Raw genomic sequence first — 24052 nt, 5'->3', positions numbered from 1 at the left:
TATACAAAGAAATTCATTTGACAGGTCTAGGAGTATGAAAAGAATTAAAATCCAAAGGGTTTCTTATCCCCACAATTATTTCATCATGGCATAGGCAAGCATACCAGATGTATGAAATATAAAATTAACAATCTAAAACCAAAAATCTAGCGCAGTACTCCCTATAAAAATTACATCTCTGAAAATTAAATGTTACTACAAACATAGGCAACTTACATCATTTTTGGTGCCCCTTCTCTTGCTACCCATGTTTTTTTCATATTCACTAGGAATACTGTGCTTCTTTACTATGAAAAACCTTTTTTCACAATAACAGAAAATCTGACATCCTAATCTTACTTCACACAAAAAAAATTTTTTTTTTATCAGCAAACTCTTTCCTCCATTATTCAGTATTTCTGATCTTCCAGTTTTATTTATTCTTGAAAAATCTGACATGGCACCTATGCTGATCACATCTCTACACTACTTGGTAGATCTGTATTACTATTCAGCAGTTGTGGTTTTTCTATGCAGTTTTACCTCCTGAACAAGAATTTTAAGTAATATTTATTCGGACGACTGTAATTAACCCCCAGGGGCTTGTACTAAACACAGCGAAATACACTTGACGCCCCAAATCCTGGTGGCTTTCGTATTCGCAGGGACGAATGATACGGAATGCTTAAATAGAAATACCCACTGCTCAAGTTATATGTCCGCAAACTCTACCTATTTTGTCCTATTTTAACCCTTAACCCTTAGACTGCGTCAATAGGCATTTGGAATTTCCCCTCCTGGGTGTGTAAAACTTCATAAAAAATGAAAATGCTCCAATTGCCTTCATATACCTCTTGTTATAAGAATAGGACCTATATTTTCCATATCTGGCACTATTTTTATCATGATCAAAGTCTGAAAAATACTGTTATTTTAGAAAAATGGTAAAAAAAAGCAAATAAAAAAAACCTTTGGAGTGAATTATACACAATTCTTGACTCAGCATTTTGTTTGGGGGGCTAAAACTAAAGAAAGGGCATGTGGATTGAATTTGCAACCATTTCTTGATAAATAACTCTACACAAAAAAATATTTTCTTTGGTAAGATAGGTATCTTTTACATATCGCTTTTTTGAGATTTTCTAGTGTTGAAAGAAACTGGAAAAGAATTTGCAATATAACTTTCATTTTATACAGTTCAATTTATATTATACGAAAATAACATTGAGAACCTTTTATATATGATATAAAGACAGGAATGAAATTAAAAAGTATTTAGTGCATTATATATGAAAAAAAATCTCTTCTCCAACGAAATGGATATTTTCATTTGGGAACCTTTCAAAACAAAACTTCAGCTATCCACTGTTTTTGTATAGCTTTTTACATTCACAGGTCTTTTTGTACTTGCTTACAATATGGTACATTTTGAAGCATGGCAAAATGCGCAAAGGTGGTTTGTTAGAACAGGTTTCACAATGATATGTTGTTTGTCTTCTTCTGCACTGCCCTTTTTTCTTCAAGCAGCAGTCAGTACTTATAATGCAAACAATACAATCAGGCATGTTATTTTTGTTTACAAATTGAGTAATGAAATGCCTGCCTGTGAGTCTGTTTGATAATGGTGATTCCAGTCTCCTCTTACCAATCAGTGGCCTTTTTGAATAACTTTCCAACAATCCATTTGCAAAACCATGTAAATTGGTACAAGATCGGAGTTACTGTTTGATCAGTGGTAACTAACCATTGATCAAATGGTAATTCTTATTCAAACTTCCAGGCTGAAAAACTAAGCTAACCTACACAGCAAGATTTACATATACATATATATGAAGAAAAGTACGTATAAGTCTTTATATAGCCTAACATAAAAACATACATAAATTACTCATTCATATATTTGTGTACATTTACCATCGATTAAAAGGCTGAAAATTTAAATAGCTGGTTAGAGGGTCAAACAATGACATTTAGATTCTGGCCATATATTTGCTTCATTTTACTATTATATAAGCTTGTGGTAACTTATCAAAATATTACTTTCAACCAGTATTGATTCATAACACACAAAAAATGCATTAATACGTAAAACATACGGATTTATACCAAATAAATGAACAAAATACAAGTCATCTCTTGCCCAGCTGGGCGTAAACATTGAGTGCTTTTGTTATTGTTATGTTTCGTGATGCCGCCAATAGATGGTGTTAGATAACTTTAAGGGTAAACATTTTTCTATGGTGGTAAACCAGTGTTGACGTTCGCCCTTCTATAACAAGTGTCTGTCATGCGACAGCCGCACTCTAAGGGTTAAACGCCTATAGGACGTATTAAACGTCGACAAAAATTGTCTGTTGGGTACTTAATTGAGTATGATAGATAGATGCAAAAAATGTTTTCCTTTAAATTCGCGGAAAAATAGTTATAGGCTTATTTGGCAAAAACTTTTGAATCATGCACCTTGAGGGATGCTGGGAGTTCACGGATCAAGCTGATGTTTTGTTTACAAGCTTTACCCAAGTGCGCAAGCGCAAATTTCTTTTGCACTAAAAAACATCAGCGACACTCTTCAGAAATTATTTCGTCACTTTGATATAATTTTTGCACCATTTTATATTAGCCATTACATAGTTTTATATATGAAAATGTGCGCAATTTCATGTAGAATAAAGGGATTTTGATGTAAGGAAAAATCTATTTCTGGGCGATTGGTTCGTGTCGCCCAGCGAAATATCCCTTTAATCCATTATTTCTAAGGTAAATGCACTAACACATACCAGAGAATAAATAAAATAAAGAAAAGGTCAGTATAACTGACTCGCTCACCCTCCAAGAGGGCGTCGGTATGAACACTAGGGCGAGTGAGACCACTACCACGAACCTCTTACCAATAGAAATCTCCTACTACAAAACCCCCACAAGAGGGGAGCCAACCCACAGAGTGGGCAGCAACTACTACTACTCCATCCCATGCTGCTGACTGCTGCGCCTCTGGTGGCCATCCTGAAGTTAGCAGACAATCTTGAGCGCAGGGATGGGTAGGGCGGGATTTCGCTGGGCGACACGAACCAATCGCCCAGAAATAGATTTTTCCTTACGTCAAAATCCCTTTTCTGGGCTCAGTTCGTGTCGCTGCGCGAAATCGTACCAGAGAATAGCACAAGATTGTAAAAGAAAATATATAAGGTCTCAATAACACTAAAATTTAAAATAAGTATTATAATTGCCAAAAAATATTATATAACATAATTACAGGTTAGAAAAATATTACTTAAAATTACCTTAAAGTTAACATATATGTACAGGGCTTACATGGAATATATGTTGAACTTAACATCTGTGTATAGTTATTATATACAAAAGTAAATAAAACAATTATAATAATAAAAATGATTCTGAACAAACTTAGACAATAATGTAGTAAATAAATTTATATGTCTTAATATACAAAACCCGTAACCATTGCAAATGTAGATGTGTCACCCTAGCATAAAAATAAGGGGACCACATCATAGAGAACAGAATATACAAACAATTGTGGGTGACCCTAGCAAAAAAATAAGGGACACCCACTGTACTATCACAAGAGCAGCTAAGACTCAAGGTAGACGTAGATGAACATGGTAGGTATAGACAAACTGTTGAATGAGATAGGTAGAAAGGAGAACTGGATCTTCAACTTAAGATTAAGCAGAGTCGGGGGAAACTATGTTACCCGCCGCAACTGCTGAAAATTTCAGAGCTTCCAAGGACTTTAAGTAATGACGCTTAAAATACTGTCGGCGATTTCCATCCAGTATACTTTTTTAAATCATCAAAATTCATGTGTTGGAAATAGTTAATTGAGGTGGCAACTGCCCTGACATCATGAGCTTTAGGGAAGGAATCAGGGTTGGCTTGCTTAATAAAGTACAGGATCTGTTGCCTGATACCTTTAATAGATAAAGTGCCACCTTTTTCTCTCTTAAAGAGAGGACCTGACGAGGATGAGGAAGTCCTGGACAGAAAGGCTCGTAAGGTCGATACTGGACAAAGAGAAACATCTTGTGGAAGGGGTATAACCTTCCACGGTTCCCACCTCATCAAAGGATCCTCATTCTTTGCTAAAAAGCTACGTTCCGGAGAAAGTAGAACTTCCCCTGTGGGAAGAAATTCTATATGATTCGGATCTCTGGATAGCGCCGACAGTTCTGAAATTCGAGCTCCTGAAGCCAAGCTTAATAAAAATAGAGTTTTTCTTAAGAGCATTATAAATGAACATGTCGTATTGTCAGTTTCTGAAGCCAGCTTTAGAACATCATTTAAGAACCATGATACTGACGTAGGCCTCACTGAAGGTCTAAGTCTAGCACAAGCCTTGGGAATAGACGAGAAGTAAGAATCTGTCAAGTCTATGTTGAACCCGAGTTGAAAAATCTTTTTCAAGGCTGATTTGTTTGTCGTAATAGTGCTAGCTGCTAAGCCTTTTTCAAATAAAGATCTGAAAAAGGATATAGCTGAATTGATTTTCATGATTCTAATATCTGATTCTCTCAGGAAGGTTGCCAACTTTTTGACTGCAGCATCGTACTGTCTTAAAGTTGAATCTCTTTTATCAGATTCCAAGAAAAGAATATTTTGTGGATCAATATCTGCATCTTTTTTAGCCGCAAACTTCATGAAGTCCATAAAGTTAGGGTTTTGAGAATTCCTGAGGAAGCGAACACAGTCTTCGTTTGTACTGACTGGGAGAGCCTGGGATTGGGAATTCGAAGAGGACGAAGACCCAGTTCCAGAATCAGAGGGTACCAATTGCTCTTCGGCCAGTCTGGGGCTACTAGAGCTACTTGACCCTTGAACGTCCTGAGTTTGTTCAGTACCTTCAGGAGAAGATTCACTGGAGGAAAGACATAAATCTTCTCCCAGTTGTTCCAATCTATGGACAGAGCGTCCGTGGCGTAGGCCAGAGGGTCCAGGTTGGGGGCCACATAACATGGTAGTTTGTGGTTCGCTTGAGATGCGAATAGATCTACTTGTAGACCTGGAACCCTCCGGAGAATCCATTGGAACGAACTGTTGTCCAGTGACCATTCCGACTCCAGAGGAACTGAGCGGGATAGAGCATCTGCTATGACGTTTCTCACTCCAGCTATATGGGTGGAGGAGAGGTGCCAACTGAACTTGTCCGCCAGGGAGAAGATGGCTACCATGACATGATTCAGATGTCGTGATTTGGAGCCTCCCCTGTTTATGCAATGGACTACCACTGCGCTGTCCAGAACTAGCTTTATGTGGGAGTTCTTTGGCGGACGTAACCTTTTCAGAGTCAAGAACACTGCCATCGCTTCTAGTACGTTTATGTGAAGCCGGCGGAACTGGGGTGACCAAGTTCCTTGAACCTTCTTGAACTGAGAATATCCTCCCCAGCCGCTTAGTGAAGCGTCTGTGTGGATGGCAATCCCCGGAGGAGGAAACTGAAGGGGTACAGATATTGACAGGTTCTTCACTTTTGCCCAAGGGCGTAGACGATTCCGTAGAATCTGTGGGACTGATGACAACTTGTCCCTGGATCTGACATTTGCTCGCGAGCGCCAGATTCTGGTTAGGTCTTTCAGTTTGGCTTTCATCAAGATGTTTGTCACTGAGGCAAATTGGAGGGAACCCAGGATTCTTTCCTGGCTTCTTCTTGAAGCAAATTTGTGTTCTAGAAATTGCTTTACTGACTTCGCTATTTCCTTTCTCTTGGCTGATGGAATCGACAGAGTATGGGAGGATAGATTCCATTGAATGCCCAGCCACTGAAAGTTGGACTCCGGAGTGAGTCTTGATTTTGTCCTGTCTATCTTGAATCCCAGATATTCTAGGAACTGGATTACTTTCAGTGTGGCTTTGTGACATTCCTCGACTGTTGGAGCCCAAATCAACCAATCGTCGAGATACGCTACTACCATTATCCCTTGAGACCTCAGTTGTTGGACGACTGCTTCCGCCAACTTCGTGAACACCCTGGGTGCCACGTTCAGACCGAAGGGAACTACCTTGAAGGAGAATGCTTGATCTCCTATCTTGAAGCCCAGATAAGGGCGAAAGTGTCTTGCAATAGGGATATGATAGTATGCGTCTGTAAGATCGATAGAGGTGGTGACGGCCCCACGGGGAAGTAAGGTCCGCACCTGCGAGATGGTCAGCATTTTGAACTTGTCGCAGCGAATGGCCAAGTTTAAGCGGGACAAGTCTAAGATTACCCTTCTTTTTTGTGAGCCTTTCTTTGGAACGCTGAATAAGCGACCTTGAAATTTTAATCTGTTGACTCTCGCTATTGCTCCTTTCTGAAGGAGGTCCTCCGCATACTCCGTCATTTCTTTTGATGGAAGTTGAAGGAAAGGTCTGGGTGGAGGGGATTCGCAACCCAACTCCAACCCAGGCCTTTCGACACAATACTTTGTGCCCACTTGCTGAATCCCCACCGGTGCCGGAAGAGAAACAGCCTCCCTCCTACCTTCGAGCTCTCACTGCTGCTGGTTTGAGTGACCTCCGCGGCCTCCCCGGAAGTGTTTTCCCCTGTTGAGAGACCTTCCTGATCCTCTCTGACGAAAGGATCCCCTCCCTCTGCCTCCCCTGCCAAAGCGGTCGTATTGCTGAAAGGCCTGGCCTTCAAACACTTGGTTGAAGGCTGGGGAGACGGCGTAGGAGGTGGAAGGTTGAGGTTGGGGGGAAATCACGTAGATGGGCTGTGATTGAGCCTTGGAAGTAGAGGGTTGGGCTGATTGTACCAACGGAACAGCCGAAACAGCCTGGGTGAAGCGTTGTTGTTGTTTCTGGTAAGGCTGATAACGTTTTTGTTTCCTTTGAGACTTACCTCTTGCTGATTGGTCTTGGCGTCTCTTTGCAGTGAGACCCCAACGATCCTTAAGGCTTTGATTAAGCCTTGTCGCTTCCGCCTGGACCTCCTTTACCATTGAATCAGGAAAGAGGTCTGCCCCCCAGATGTTGGATGAAAGCAACTTATTCGGCTCGTGACGAATAGTTGCTTCCTGGAGGACATGTTTCCGACAGTTAGTTCTGGCTGTAGCGAACTCAAACATGTCAGAATGGACTGTTTGGGTCAGTGACTTGGTGAGAGCTTAAAGAGCGCGTCAAGAGCCGTAAGAATAGTCGCTACTTCTGTCATCGCCATGGTATTAATGGACCTGGCTAGCCTAGTCTTGGCCTCGAATTCAGCTTGAATGAGGCTGTCCGGAAGCCTAGGCAGCTTCTCACCAAACTGATCCATAACACAGTCTGGCTTGAGTTTGCCCGCCGAGAAGGTGTTGGGTAAATCTTCCCACAGTTCTCCGAGTGAAGGGAGCAAAGGAGATGTGGGATCTGCTTCCCTTAGCTGTGGCAACGACTCCCCCTTCTGGGCCGCTGGAATAGTGACCGTTGCTATTTTGCTGAGAAAGGGAAGGGGAGTTCCCTCCTCCATCGTAAAAATGGTGAAGGGACTCTTGAAGGCTTGAATTCTCGTATTTGAACAATCCATGTCCTCTAAACGCCTGAGCCATTCTCTTTGAGCCTGGTCACGTGAGTAGAGGACTGTCTCCTTAGGGACTTTGTCATCTCTAGTCATGGCTGCGTCAGTGAGTCTGGCGTAGCCAATGAACGGTGGTTGGAGACCCTCCGGGTAGAACTCGAAGTCCTCAATCCTTCGAGTACCACACTCCGGAATGGAAATAAGACCGTCCTGGAAAGGGGCGTATGACGCCACTCTCCAGGGGTTATTCATAGAGAACGGAGGCAGAGAGTCATGAGGTGGGAGCTGAGGTAACCCGGTGCCGAAAGCTGGGGGAGTAGCTAGAGGGGCCTGGTTAAGTCCGGCGATGATGTTGTCCTGGGACGTAATCCTGTCGGACAACCGGGAGAACATCTGCTCCATGCTGTTCCTCAGAGAGCCGACCAAGTCTCCCATGTGTTGCAACAGTCCAGCATTGGGATCCAAAACCGGAGCTGCTGCGGAGGTGGATGGGTAACTTGGAACAGGTACCAAGGGGAGAGGAGAGACTGCTGGCTCAGCCGGAGTACGTGGCCTCTCCTTGGAAGACCTGCTCTTTGAGGATTTGGAGCTTGAAACAGAAGCTCTAGACCTCTCTGCTCCGGGGTTTGCAGCTGGAGACTTACGAGACGTTGACGCCGACGAAGTCTTTTTGGACGACGACGACGTCTGTTTGAGGGTTTTTACAACCGTCTGTCCCTTGACCTTAGGTCTTACTGAAGCGTCAGGAGAAGTATAAAGGAGCTCAGCTCCTGTAAAGCCTTGGAAGGAAGCTGGAGAATTAGCAGGAGTAGAAGACCAGTGGCGCCCAAGGGAAGCCCTTGGGCGTCCAACGTACCTACCTCGACCAACAGGTCGTCAACACCTACCATGGGCTCTATATTTAAATCAAGTGTCGCGACGTCCGACGAGATATCTTGGCCTGGTTCCTTTAACGAAGCGGCGAGCTGTTGTTGAATCGCCGCCATAGTCGGGGCTGCCTCTGCCGGGTCGACGTAACCCGTCGACTTGCCGCCGGGGAAGATTAGGACAGCCAACCTCTTCTCTAGAATGTAGGGCTGTCCCTTGGCGGCGTTCTTCCCGAATCCGCCGACCCAAGCCCTCAGGGTTGCCAGAGCGGTATCTCTAACGGCGGGAGCCTGGAAGAGAGGGCGTTCATTAGTTTTAAATTTAAACTTAAGATTAAAACTTAAGTAATAAGAGGCTTAGTCTAAAGACATAGGGGATGTAACATCCAATATAAAAAGAGCTTAAGCTTAAAATAGAAGATTAAAATTAAACTTAAGATCTAAAACATTATTGGAATTACCGAACAGAGTTGGGAATACTTACCCCGTCTAAGAACTGACTCACGAGATCGTAACATATGGTGCAGGTTTCGTGGAACCAGACCTGCAGATTCCCGTGCGGAGTCGCGCATGGAGCGTGGGACCTGCAGACTTCATGTCCACAGGGGTCCTGGAGCATGGCGTTGCATCCTGGATGCTCACAGTTGGTGGTCTGTAAGTGAAAAGATACATGAGTACCCTAAAAGACATCACTTACAGGCTAATAGGCTAATAGAACTCCGCTGCATGCCGGAGCGCGAAAAAATTTTGGGCATAACCCCTCCCTTACCGCCTGAATAGGCTATAAAACTCCGGAAAGGTCCGGTGTGACAACGTGGGTAAGGGAGGGATTCGGCTTAGGCTAGCTTAAATTAAACTTATGATAGCTTAAAATAAACACAAAACCACTTAAGCCTAATAGCACTAAGTACCGGAATAATTCCGGTGCGCGGCGGTGTTCGTGTCTCGGTATCAGCGAGACGGGATGGTTAGGAAAGACCAACTGTACGCCTGAAGTCCGCCCGTAAGGGTGAACTAGCAACCTTCCACGTGATTGACGGAGCTCCGGTAAGATAAAAAGCACCAACAATCCGGGGAGGAGCGAGAGGGCGAAACAGACTCGAGCAAACAACGGGGCAACGGAGTAACAACGGAGGGGGACGGCCAATCCCCCTACCTAGTCACCCCAGCGCACCATGAAGCAAGAGAACGGTCAAGTCCAGTCCTGGGTCTGTCCAGCCTCCCTTACTCCCTCCGCCTAGGGAGAGAGGGAGACAGGCACGGGTATGCGGAGCGAGCGAGGAAAGACCTCCCTCCCCCCTGGCTCTATGGTAGAGCGGGAGGAGGGTAGGGTGACTGGACGGGCGCCTGGCTGCTTCGCGATCACATGGTGACCACGGAGCGGTAACATAAGAAAACACATCAAAAACCATAGCCTAGGATCAAGCAACCAACTAATCAGTGAGATGCTATAGAGAAGCCACCGAACTGATGAGAGGAAGCAATACAATGGGGACCATGAATACAGGACCTAGGCTACGTAAAATGCCAGACGCCGTAGGCTAACCTAAAATAAATAATTACTGAAATTAAATTAAAATAAAGTAAGAAAGTAAAACAGTAGGAGGAAAAATCCAGGAGTGTACGACTAACCCGAAAGAAAGTCTACCACTGAAAGCTAGCCGGGGCCGATACTAAGAGCTGTGGCTAGGGTCTGGATGGAAGAAGCCTACGCAAGGTAAAGAAGACATACATGCATGATATAAACCAAGTAGGCTGGACCCCTAACATAATAAAGATAACTATCAATAGAGCGTAAGGTAACAAGGGAAGGTTCTAGGTATGGAAGACCAAGAACGAACCCGCCACGAGGCAGAACAATGCCGCCATGCTTCCAACCAAGAGGCAGTATTTATACCTAAAAAACGGCAAATACTGACTCAAGGCTGGAAAAAACCCAATAGAAACATTAACGGATTACTTAACTTAACTGCTGCGATGGCTGAACGCTCCATATCTAGTAAAATCCTTGCAAGGGGCACAAAAAACACAAGAGCAAAAGCGGGTACGTGTGTACACAGTGCGCTAACTTAAAAGGATGGCCACCAGAGGCGCAGCAGTCGGCAGCATGGGATGGAGTAGTAGTAGTTGCTGCCCACTCTGTGGGTCGGCTCCCCTCTTGTGGGGGTTTTGTAGTAGGAGATTTCTATTGGTAAGAGGTTCGTGGTAGTGGTCTCACTCGCCCTAGTGTTCATACCGACGCCCTCTTGGAGGGTGAGCGAGTCAGTTATACTGACCTTTTCTTTATTTTATTTATTCTCTGGTATGTGTAAGTGCATTTACCTTAGAAATAATGGATTAAAGGGATATTTCGCGCAGCGACACGAACTGAGCCCAGAAAAACAAAAAACAACCCATGGTTGTAGCTTTTATCAGTTTTGAAAAATGTTTATATAAATAACAATAAGTGCAAAAATTTCAACCTTCGGTCAACTTTGACTTGACCGAAATGGTTGAAAAACGCAATTGTAAGCTAAAACTCTTATATTCTAGTAATATTCAATCATTTACCTTCATTTTGCAACAATTGGAAGTCTCGAGCAAAATATTTCGATTTTTGGTGAATTTTTGAAAAAAAAATTCCTCCTTACGTCTGCGCGGTAACTGCTGAAAAAATCAGAAATTCTTTCGTCCGATTGTCGTAATGTTTGCACAGTTTTATATTAGCTGTTACATAAAGTTTGATATGTGAAAATATGTGCACTTTCATGTAGAATACAACAAAAAAACAACACATGGTTGTAGCTTTTATCAGTTTTGAAATATTTTCACATAAATACCAATGTGCCAAAATTTCAACCTTTGGTCAACTATGACCGAAATGGTAAAAAAACGCAATTCTAAGCTAAAACTCTTACATTCTAGTAATATTCAATCATTTACTTTTATTTTGCAACGAATTGGAAGTCTCTGCCACAATATTTTGATTTATGGTGAATTTTTGAAAAAAAACTTTTTCCTTACGTCTGCGCCGTAATTGCCAAAAAAATCAGAAATTCTTTCGTCGGATTGTCATGATGCTTGCACCGTTTTATATTAGCCGTTACATAAAGTTTTATATATGAAAATGTGTGCAATTTCATGTAGAATACAACAAAAACAACCCATGGTTGTAGCTTTTATCAGTTTTGAAATATTTTCATATAAATAAAGATGTGCCAAAATATCAACCTTCGGTCAACTTTGACTCAACCGAAATGGTCGAAAAACGCAATTGTAAAATAAAACTCTTACATTCGAGTAATATTCAATCATTTACCTTCATTTTGCAAAAAATTGGAAGTCTCTAGCACAATATTTCGATTTACGGTGAATTTTTGAAAAAACATTTTCCTTACATCCGCGCAGTAACTCTGCCGAAAAAATCAGAAATTCTTTTGTCCGATTGTTGTAATGTTTGCACCGTTTTATATTAGCCGTTACATAAAGTTTTATATTTGAAAATGTGTGCAATTTCATGTACAATACAACAAAAAACAACCCATGGTTGTAGCTTTTATTAGTTTTGAAATATCTTCATATAAATAACGATAAGTGCCAAAATTTCAACCTTTTGGTCAACTTTGACTCGACCAAAATGGTCGAAAAACGTAATTGTAAGCTAAAACTCTTACATTCTAGTAATATTCAATCATTTACCTTTATTTTGCAACAAATTGGAAGTCTCTAGCATAATATTTCGATTGATGGTGAATTTTTTAAAAACCTTCTTCCTTACGTCCGCGTAGTAACTCTTGCCGAAAAAAATAAGAAATTCTTTAGTCCGATTATCGTAATGTTTGTGCCATTTTATATTAGCCGTTACATAAAGTTTTATGTATGAAAATGTGCGCAATTTCATGTACAATACAACTAAAATTAACTCATGGTTGTAGCTTTTATCAGTTTTGAAATATTGTCATATAAATCACGATAAATAGAAAAAAATCGACCTTTGGTCAACTTTAGCTCGACCGAAATGGTCGAAAACTGTAATTGTAAGCTACAACACTTACAGTCTAGTAATATTCAATCAATTACCTTCATTTTGCAACAAACGGGAAGTCTCTAGCACAATATTTCAATTTATGGTGAATTTTTGAAAAGAACTTTTTTTACGTCCGCGCGTTACAAATTCATGCATCATATTGTGATAATATTTTCTCTGTGTTGCTTTGATCATTTTACAATTTTTTATATACCAAAATCATTGCAATTTAGTGTACAATACAACGAAAAAGTAATTAACTCATTAGCTTTAACCGTTTTGCTCACAGCGCAATTTGTATATAATTATATATGAATTTTTTTTCACTCTGTCATATATTCCAATATTTATATATGATGATATTTTTTTTTCATTTCTGGTGGTTGCATACTACACTCCAGGCAATGACAAAAAAAGGAGCAAAAAAAGAACTCTTAATCTTGAAAACTATGTGTGTTGTGATTTTTTTTAAAAACTTTTTTTCCGGTTTGGCGTTCACTCCCAAACGCCGCTGGCATACGGGAGACACTTTCGGAAATACCGGCTCGGCGTTTAAGGGTTAACTTCAACACTTAACCATCACATCAAAAGGACAGATGACTCCTCTGTAGTCTAAAATACTAGTGCTCTACCCATACTGCTAAAGTATTCTAAACTTTGCTTGAGTTCTATCTTCCAAAATATTTTGATTAAACTCTCAGTATGGGATTTACAAGCTACATCTACTGTAAACTCTTTCCTACCCAGTTTGTGTTACTGCTTCTATTATCTCCAAGACATTTGACACCCTGGCCAGCCTGGCATAACTTATATTATGTTTTACTGAAATTGATCAGTATATAAGGCAGTACAACCACACGACCAAGTAAAAATCCTAAACTTTCTCAGAGCTAGACCAAAAGTTTTGTTCTTATGAAAATACTATACCTAACAAAGCACATTCATAAAAACTTTAAAACTGGATAAACTTGAATTGTTGAAGAGTCTAATTAAATTTCTAGAAGGGATTTGTAGGAAATTTGTCATTTACTGTCTTTTGGCATTTGTATAAAATGATTTTTATCCATTCAGACCTGATTGCAATCAATAAAAAGTATTTAGTTATCCATGAATCCCTAGACACTTCAGCCTTCTGTCTTCTTGTTTCCCACAGTTATCCCTACACTAAAGGGTCGGTTGCCTGATGTGCCTTTCTTCACAATTAGGCATGGTTTATTATTTGGCAAAGGGTTTTTTACGACCACATGCCCTTGCTGTCATCAACTACAGTTATTGGCAGGGGGCCTCACCTTTCATTAAAAAGTCCACCTGCAAGGCAGCAGTTTCCACAGTAATTGGCAGTGGGCCTAGCCATTTACTATAAGCCTGCAAGGCAGCAGATCAGTTATTGGCATGGGCCTACCTTTTACTAAAATAAGACTGCAAGGTGCAGTTTCCACAGTTATTGGCAGTGGGCCTAGCCTTTCTAAAAAGTAAGACGAATGCAGCAGTTTCACAGTTATTGGCAGTGGGCCTAACCTTTTTACTAAAAAAGTAAACCGCAAGGCAGCATTTCCAGTTATAGGCAGTGGGGCTAGCCTTTTACTAAAAAGTTAAACTGCAAGGCAGAAGTTTCCACAGTTATTGGCAGTAGGCCTAGCCTTTTACTAAAGAGTAAGAAAGCAAGGCTGCAGTTTCCAGTTATTGGTGGTGGGCCTAGCATTTTACTAAAAAGTAAGACTGCAAGGCAGCAGTTTCCACAGTTATAGGCAGTGGGCTTAGCCTTTTACTAAAAAAGTAAGACTGCAAGGCAGCAGCTGTCCTTTTAGTTGCCTTTTACAACATGCAGGACCTACGGTGGTAGTATTCTTACACCCCTACCACAGCGTGGTCACTTCAGCCTTCTGTATTAGAAGATAAATCAGCAAAAGTGGCTCATCATAATGCATCTGCACAAGAATTTCCAAACTCCCAGTGGCTGGTTGTCTCACATTGTGTGTCTCCTGACTGGTCTACACCTCATAGAGAGATGCCCTGACTTGGCCTGTCGTTACAGGATTGCCTTTTGTATCTCAATTTTTTGTTTTATTGTCAAATAATTTATTTCACTCCTTCTATTGCAATCTGCTTGTGCATTGAATAGTTTTCAGCAAACTGCTGTACAGGTTGTGTAATACAAGGCAGCGATGGTTTTTGCTACATTCTTGAGAGTAGTACATAATCAAGACTAGCACAAGGCTAAGCCAGCATTTTTTTGCTACAAAATTGCTTTTGTTTAATATCTTTTACTGTACATTCCATTGTTGATCTATTTAATTCATTCATACCCTTCCTTTGCTTGTGCAATAAATAGTTTTCAGCAAATTTATGTGAAGAACATGGCCTAAAGCAGCAGTGGGCGTTTTACATCCTATTTTTTTTTTTTACAGGTTCTTTTGCTGCGTTGCTAAGCCAGCATTCTTTTCCTGTCCTTTCTTTTAGTTTTCCTTCTACTATAAGGCCATAATAATTATTATTAGGCATGAATTAGATTGAGAGGTACTATAAGTGCTGTACTAATCTTGCATTTTTTCAATTAACAGCTTGTTTATATATATATTATATATATATAATAACCTTTTAATTTTGTTACTTATCAGACGTGTCTCAGTCCTGTAAACATATAAATATTTTGTACTTAATGAAATAATCCAATAAGTATGCTAGATTTATTAGATGCTAGAAAGAATGTGACCAAAGTTTTGTAATTGACAGAATTAAGTGGGCCCCTCACATTCTCGTTCTCTGGATTTGCATACTCACCCTTTCGCAGATTTCTCTTTTGGAACTTATCTAAAAATTATTCGCGGAAGGACTCGCCCATCTCCAGTTTTCTCTGTGGAACGTATCTAAAATTATTTGTAGTCCCCACAAGGATGTAAATTTTTTTGTACAGCAATATTCTGTATTTTCATGTTATTTACTGTATAATATGTGTATATAATAATATCAAATCATACAACACTTACTTGTGATTAATGTTGATTATAAATGATGATGATATGATAGCAGCCTGATAAATGAGGATTAAGACAGACTGCACAGTAATGTAGAGGAGTTACAGATCCTCTGAGGGCATCTCGTCACCTTCTTCAGGAGGCCCTTCGTCAGGGATTTCAGGAGGCACCACCATCTTGAGGTAATTGTACATTTGTACAAACAAGTCAAGATAGGGCTTCACTATTTTATTTATAGCATTGATGAAAGTTGTGGCAATTTCTTTATTTCTATCCCATGCCTTGACTGTTGTTTGTACCTCCCTGACATCCCTGATCAAATTGTAGAGACCAGGAAATTTCTCAAAGGCCTGGTCCATTGATGGGATAGCATTACTAAAGGGGGAGGCGAGTTCTTGTCCAAGAATGGCCTCCCAAGTATTTTGCCTTGCTCATATTCGATTTCAAGGCAGGCGACTGCACTTTCAATCATGCGGTAATGGGCTGCTACATCTCCACAACTTCTGCCCTCTCATAACATGACTTGACATGTGTGTTTTCTCCTCAGCAATCATTACTGTACTGTACGGGCCTCTGACCCTTAGGCTCTTTGCCAGAAGCCTTAGGAGAAGCAAAACATTTAGAGGACATTTTAAAGAATAATTCTTTGTATGTAGTAGTGTAAACTGCACAGGAAAAAAACGCGGAAGAGAGACCATTGAACTTACGTACATACATAGTAGGTCAATTGGATACACATTGAGATTTTGTGCAGACTATACAATTTATGAAATGCTTTAGGATGATTTCTAAATATGATATGTACGTACATAAAGGGTTTTAGGATGGTACTAAAAGTACGCAGACCATATCTAAAATACGTAAGACAACAGGAATATAGCAGGGTATGTATGTTTCTGTCTGTGCCACACAGTACATATTTTTCATGCACACAGTACATATTTTTCATGCACACAATACATATTTTTCATGCACAAGTACAGTAGTGCCTCAGGTTACGAAATGAATCCGTTCCGAAGTGGCCTTTATAACCTGATTTTTTCGTATCTAGAACTACGTTTTACATGTAAATTGCCTAATTCGTTCCAAGCCCTACAAAAACACCACAGTAAATTTTATAATAAAACTAAATTGACCAATAAAGAATGAAATACAACAATTTCGACCATTCAGTACCTAACATAACCATGACTGTATCTGTAAATAAAGTATATGTATTAGTGTACAGGGTACAAGAAATACTGTACGTACATATACGTACGTATGTAGTAAAATGTGGAACCTTACCTTTCGAGTGAGGCGATGTCCAAAAGTGGCGACAGAGGAGGAGGACAAATGGCAGAAAACATGAACACTTAACTTTACGAAACATTAAATAATGGCAGAAAACATTAACACTAAACTTTACAAAACACATTAGCAATGTGGCAGAAAACATTAACACTTCTTGATTATCCCCATCTTTGTCTCCATAGAAAGCATCCTCTTCTTTCTGTGAACTTCAGCAACATTCTTGGGACCCATGGCTAATAACTTAAATAATTAAGTTCACACACCACGCAATAAAGTAACATACAGTAATACAACGAAAGCGAAATCACTAACACAAATTTACGTTAACAAACGAAATCTATGTGACCGAATGAATTCCAGGTGTTTACAATAACACTGCTGCAACGAAATGGTCAAGGAACGCTTTTACATAGAGGCATGATGGGGCAGATGCTGACCAATAGGAGAGCAGGATCTTACAGCAGTGACTAGCATCAGGAACCAATGGGAGAGTGGAAAGATGGTAGCGAGTCTACTGAGTTGGTGGCGCGCAAGTTTTAAAATTGTTCTCAGCAGCCTGGGCAAATCTCGGACTTTATGGTACATACACTCTTTTGCAACCTGAATTATTTTCTTACACAGAAGCAAAAAAATCTTCATTTTAGCCTTCGTAACCTGGATTTTTCGTATGTAAGGATTTTCGTATGTAGGGGTATGCCTGTATTAAGTATATTTTCGTGACTAAATACATTTTTATGATGAAAAAAGATTTACTAATTTTCAAATATTACAGTTCTGTAATAAGTTATGTAAACACAGCAAAATTTCAATAACATAATTGGTTTTCTTAAAAGATCCTTCACCCAAGCCAACTTTCCGCAGATAAACAGATCTTATGACACCTCAACACCTTCTAAGAGCAGTACCTAAACAAAATGATATTTGACACGTTATTGGCTGTTGTCTGCACAGCAGCCAATCCAGGAGCAGCATTTATTTTCCTTGTCACTCATTGGCTGTACACTTGGCATTGATTAATTGAAACCCGAGCCCATCTCGCAAAGATGGAATTGTGGGTACAACGCACATCTCCTTGATCAGTTTCATTGCGTAGAAAGTTACCGATGTACACAAATGTATACACAAAGCAGTGTATTCACATATCAGCCAATATCCATGTACATCATGCCAAAAATGGCCCCTAAAAAGTGCCCTACTCCTTCTAAGGCTTCTGGCAAAGAAACTAAAAGAAAGAAGCCCATAATGAAGCTCAACAAGATGGTGAAACTTCTTGATATGTTGAAGGAGGGCAAAATTTACTCCAAGGTCGGCCGCCATTTTAATGTCAATGAGAGCACAGTGAGATATACGCAGTTGGCCGCCATTTTAATGGCAATGAGAGCAGTGAAATATATAAAGTAAAAAGAAAGTGAAATAAGAAAGTGTTAGCATGACATACTATGGTACAACAAAGGCTGTGTCCACAATGAGAGACAAAACAATTGTGAAAATGGAATCTGCACTCGCGTTCTGGATCAAGGGCTGCAGGAAATAGAATGTACCCCTTGCCTCCAAGATCATACATGAAAAAGCATGACAGCTCTACCAGCAGCTATCAACTGCTACACAAGGTGGCAAGGAAGCGGAAGCCAAAGAAGTCTACTAGAGGCACAGGAAGGCGATGAAGAAGGGGAATTGGAATTCTTGGGCTTTGATGAACCAGCTCTTGAGGAGGAAGAGGAAGAAGAAAAGTCACAACTGGGACTGTCCTCAGCTCCCCAAGGTTTTCATGCGAGCAAAGGATGGTTCCACTGGTTTCAGAAAAGGTTCCACCTAAAGTCTGTTTCCCTACATGGGGAAGCTGTATCTACCAACAAAGAAGAGGCTACGAAAAATCCGGGGGCCTTCAAGAAAATCCTGCAGGAGGAAGGATACTGCCCAGAACAGGTGTTCAATATGGACAAAACTGGCCTGTTCTGGAAGAAGATGCCATCCCAGACGTACCTTATGAAGGATGAAGCTAAAGCCTCCAGATACAAGGCACAAAAATACAGGTTGACCCTCCTGTGCAGGAATGTGGCTGGCTTTATGCTGAAACCAGGCCTCATTTACAAGCCTGTAAATCCCAGGTCGCTCAAGAATAAGAACAAGGCGTTACTGCCTGTCTTCTGGATGCATAATCCCAAGGCCTGGATCACCAAAGTCCTTACAGAGTACTGGTTCCACCAGACCTTCATTCCTCAAATTAGGCAATACCTGGCCAATTTGGACATCAAGCTCAAGGTCTTGCTCATGACAGACAATGCTGGTGGCCACCCTCTCGATCTTTATTACAAGGGAGTCCAGTTCGAGTTCCTCCTTCCCAACACCACCTCTCGAGCACCTTGTTGATGCAATGGACCGTGACAGTGAATTTACTCTGAAAGCCTATTGGCGTAAATTCACGATTGCCACGTGTCTGTCTGTCATCCACAGGTCGCTGAAGAAAGAGACCCTGAATGCGTGTTGGACTAAGTTGTGGCCAGACTGTGTCCATAATTATACTAGTTTCCCTCCTCAGGAAATCCAGCATTCAGCAGAAATTCTAGTTGGTGAGGGCTTTGACGATGTCACCGAGGATGAAGTCGGCACCCTCACTGATGCCCTCTCTGACACCCTGACAGACCATGACTTGGAAGAACTGATGAAATCTACTAGCCCTATAATCAAGCCCTCGCCACCATGAAGAAACAACAACAGCAGCTGCCAATCACAATGTTCATCACACACAAGAAAGAACATTCAAAGCCTCCCGAATCGCCTGAAGTAGTGCCCAATGAATTGCCTGAAAAAGTGTCTCCCAAATCGCCTGAGTCAGTGCCTCCCAAAGCAGCACCTGAAGCTGAAGAGGGGCCCTCAGAGGAGATGTAACTCCTTTGCTAGCTGTCCAGTCATATCTTCATTGTCACTCATTGGACTGCACAGCTAATTCATCATCATCTTTAATCAACATTCATCACTGGTGAGTACCCTGTTTACATATTTTGTACTAGTGTAAACAATTTTTTAAAAATTATCATACATATTTTGCTCTCTCTCTCTCTCTCTCTCTCTCTCTCTCTCTCTCTCTCTCTCTCTCTCTCTCTCTCTCTCTCTCTCTCTTTGTGTGTGTTAAAACTTTGCCATTTCCTTTTTTTTTGTTTTTGTTTTGGTTCACTATCTTTAGTTTACCCTAATTTGACATTAATTATAGTATCCCCATCAGGGTTTTGAGTTTTCTTCCTCCACATTATTAAGAGTTACCATTCCTGTTTATGATCCTTGGCCTGTTTATTCTCAGAGTCCTGTTTTCGGTTTCCTTGGAGTATTCCGAGGTGACTTTGGAAGTCCCTGTACCCAGGTGTGGGAGTTTAGTTCTGGCCTTCCGGTTGGTACCACAACTTATGGATTACAGCAAGTTTGCTCCCTTATTCTACAAATATTTTACTTCACTTTATCCCTGAAACTTAAGTGCAACGCTGCTGCTTCATCTTGCTGAAGCCTTTGGCCAGTATTTACCTGGGGGACCTCTCTGTGAGCAGGTATAAAGTCTTTAATTTTTGTGACATCTGGAGAGACGTGGATCTATCTTGAGGAGGTCAGGCTTTACTCTGCAGATATTTGGAAAATAGCAGAGCATACCTTCCCATTTCTTTGACTCCCACATACATCATACTGGATCAAGACAGTTCCTCTTAAAAGAATCTCAGTGGGGACTAAAATTCTTAGTAGCCACTTAACATTTGTTAGGCTATCTTAGTTTTGTTAATTGTTAGGCCTTCTGTCTGGCCATTATTTTCTCCTTTTTTTGGGACCCCCTTATTTTAGAGAATGTCTGTTTTGGTTCTTTAATTAATAGTGTGGGTGTTTTATTTATTGTTGTATTCATATTCTGTGTGATTGATATTCATATATTTTTGTATTTGTAGAGGTTCCAGCAATCATTTCTATCTGTGTTGTGTTTGTAAATATCTTATAATATTTTTTACTTGTGGTATTTGTATCCCCCTCAGTTAATATTTGCACACTGTCTGTTACTTCACTTATTGTGACTCTAACTTTGGAGAACACCAGTTATAATTAATTGCTTTTTTGGTGTATGAAAGATAGCCCTTTGAGGAGGGTCCTGATACTCTCTCTCTTGTGATTTTATGTACATACAATTGTTTCCCTCGTAAAAAGAAAACTGGACGTCTTAAATAGTACCTGTTTGAAAGAAAATGTGCATGACTGAATACTTATGGGGGGAATGGACTATTTTCACATAGTACATGACTAAGTTATGCAGTACATACGTATTTATAATAATAAAATGTAAGATTTACTTTAAAATACAGTGGTACCTCAACATCAGAAAGTCCCAGCTTACGAAAAATTCAAGTTACAAAAGCAAATACGAAGATTTTTTTGGCTCTACATACAAAAAATAATTCAGGTTATGTAAGGTTGTTGTCTGTAACCCGAGGTCCCAGATTCACCGGGCCGTCGAGAACAATTTTAAAACTCGCGTGCTGCCAACTCAACAGACTCGCCACCATCCTCCCACCTCTACCCATTGGTCATGATGCTAGTCACCGCCATAAGATCCTGCTCTCCTATTGGTCAGACATCTGTCATCCCCCATCATGCTCTACGTAAAAGGCCATCCTTCGCTCACTGCTTCGCACCAGCGTTTGTGTACGCACGTGGAATTCGTTCGTTCACATATACGATTTCGTTTGTTAACGTAAATTCGTGTTAGTGATTTCGTTGTACTACTTTATCGTGTTGTGTGAGAACTAAATTAGTATACTACATAACTTAATTACGTAAAGTATATAATAGTCATGGGTCCCAAGAAAGTTGCTGAAGTTCACGAAAAGAAGAGGAATCTTTCTATGGAGACATAGATGGAGATCATTAAAAAGTATGAAGCTGGCATGCGGTTGAGTGTGATCGCTAAGGAATACGGCCGAAATCCGTCAATGATAGGCACCATTCTTAAGCAGAAGGAAGCCATCAATCAAAGCAGCTACACCTTCCAAGGGCGTGACTATTTTGTCTAACAAGAGGTGCCACGTGCACGATGAGATGGAGAGGCTCGTTCTTGTCATGGATAAAAAAAAGGGAACCCCAAAAAGAAATCACTGGCGATACGATAACGGAGACGGCAATCTCCCATAAGGCCAGCGTTATTTTCCGCAATTTGATTGCCCAGGCCGAAGACGATGGAGGAGAAGGGAGATCGACACCAACCCCAGACTTCAAGGCTTCTCATGTGTGGTTTGAAATATTCTGGAATCGGACTGGCATCCATTTGGTGGTGCAGCATGGGGAGGCTGCCAGCTCGGACATGAAAGCGGCCGAAGCCTTTATTAAGATGTTCGACAAGATGACGATCAACGAAGGCTACAGTTCTCAGCAAGTCTTCAACTGTGATGAGACTGGCCTTTTTTGGAAAAAATGCCTCGTCGGACGTACATCACGAAGGAAGAGAAGAAGCTACCGGGCATAAGCCTATGAAAGACAGGCTTACGCGCACACTTTGTTCGAACGCCAGTGGGGATTGCAAGGTGAAGACCCTACTTGTCTATCATTCGGAGACTCCTCGAGCCTTCAAGGCCCACAAAGTGCTAAAGGAGAAGCTTCCAGTGATGTGGAGGGCTAATGCGAAAGCCTGGGTAACGAGACTTTTGTTCACCGAGTGGGTAAATCTGTGTTTCGGCCTGACAGTGAAGAAATTCTTGGAAGACGAGCACCTCCTTCTGAAATGTCTGCTGTTGTTGGACAATGCCCCTCCCCACCCTCCTGGCCTCGGGGAAGATATCCTAGCGGAGTATTCTTTCTTCACGGTTCTTTATCTTCCGCCTAACATCACCCCTCTCCTCCAGCCCAGGGACCAGCAAGTGATATCGAACTTCAAGAAGCTGTATACAAAACATCTTTTGAAGAGATGTTTCGACATCACCGATACCACAAACCTCACCTTGCGTGAATTTTGGAAGGAGCATTTCGACACTGTCATATGCATCCGACTCATCAATCAAGCTTGGCAGGAGGTTTCGAGACGAACCTTGAATTTTTCGTGGAGGAAAATCTCGCCTGATGCTGTATCCGCCCGAGACTTTGAGGGATTCGACGTAGGCGAAGCTGGTGCAGATTCAAAAACAGTTGACGATCCTGAAACTGTTTCGCAACCAGATCTTGACGAGATTGTTGCTCTCGGCAGTCCATGGGGCTGGTCGTCGACGAGGACGACATCAATAACTTTCTCGAGGAGCACCAAGAGGAGTTTACGACGGATGACCTGAAGGAGTTGGAGGCCATGCAACATAACATAGTTCAAGAAGAGTTCTCTAGCAGCGGCGAGGAGGAGGAGGACAAACATATGACAACGGCAGAAATTAAGGATGCTCTAGTTGCTTTTCATAAGGTGCAGTCATTTGTAGAAAATAGAGAACACCCCCAAAAAGGTTTGTTTGGACACAGGTTGTATGCTTGCGCAGTTTGATGACGTTTGCCTGAGTCGTTTCAGGAACACTGAAAAAGCAGGCATATATGTAAGTGTTACATAATAAAAATATGTAGTTTACATAAAAAAAACTAAAAACTAAAGAGCTCAACCAGATTGCTTGCAGGAATGTGATCAGACCAGAGACGATAAAGTATGCTAAGATGACGTATACAATAAAGTAGGCTAAGATGACATGCCGTCACCTGTAGTCATTCATTTGGTTTGAAAACATTTGTCCAAGCTTCCTGCTTGAGACAACTACCGCGACCTATAATTCAATCGGCCTACGTGATTTGTAACTATGTCATCTGTGTGTATGTTCGTATGTTCGAGCTACTGTCTGCTTCCTTTATGATTTGTAAACGAGATGGTAGTCAGAATAGAGTTAGCCATCATCATTGGCAGAAGCGATCAAGCCATCGTCATTAGAAGACCAGTACAATCCTATCTGAAATATTTTCATCATGTAATCTCAGAAGAATATATGTATTTTTTATACTTTGTGCTACTAGAAACCTCACATCAGAAAGAAGATATCATCATGAGTTTAACACATCGTTGTCATAACGAAAGAAGATACCGACTTCGAAAGTTATCATAAAACCACAAGACACTCCAATGAGTATGGAAGTGCATAACCAACCGACTTAGCGTAAGATTATCGCAAGTCTAACATTACCTCATAGGGCGCCTTATTATACAAGGCAACAGTCCTTTCATTGGTGGCAGAATCCAAGAAGAACTCTTCAACGTCTTCCGAAGAATAACGAATAATGTATCATATCAGAAGTCAACGACGACGAAAGCAACAGATTCTTCAAGCAACTTTTGTATCATCGTTTAGTGAGCGACTTCAGAAAACAACAAATACTCTTCAACGTCTTCTGAAGAATAACGAATAATGTATCATATCAGAAGTCAACGACGACGAAAGCAACAGATTCTTCAAGC

The 24052-nt window shown here is 41.0% G+C and overlaps 1 protein-coding gene across 2 annotated transcripts in view; it reads right to left on the bottom strand.

The window, feature by feature from the left end:
* The window catches only part of LOC135218377 (RNA cytidine acetyltransferase-like), a 558384-nt gene that overhangs the window by 231595 nt on the left and 302737 nt on the right, over positions 1–24052 (bottom strand). The window lies entirely within an intron of this gene.

The sequence above is a fragment of the Macrobrachium nipponense genome, chromosome 9, assembly GCF_015104395.2.
Source record: "Macrobrachium nipponense isolate FS-2020 chromosome 9, ASM1510439v2, whole genome shotgun sequence".
NCBI lineage: Eukaryota > Metazoa > Arthropoda > Malacostraca > Decapoda > Palaemonidae > Macrobrachium > Macrobrachium nipponense.
The sequence above is the reverse complement of the archived record's forward strand: the minus strand, read 5'-3'. Positions and strand labels throughout refer to the sequence as shown.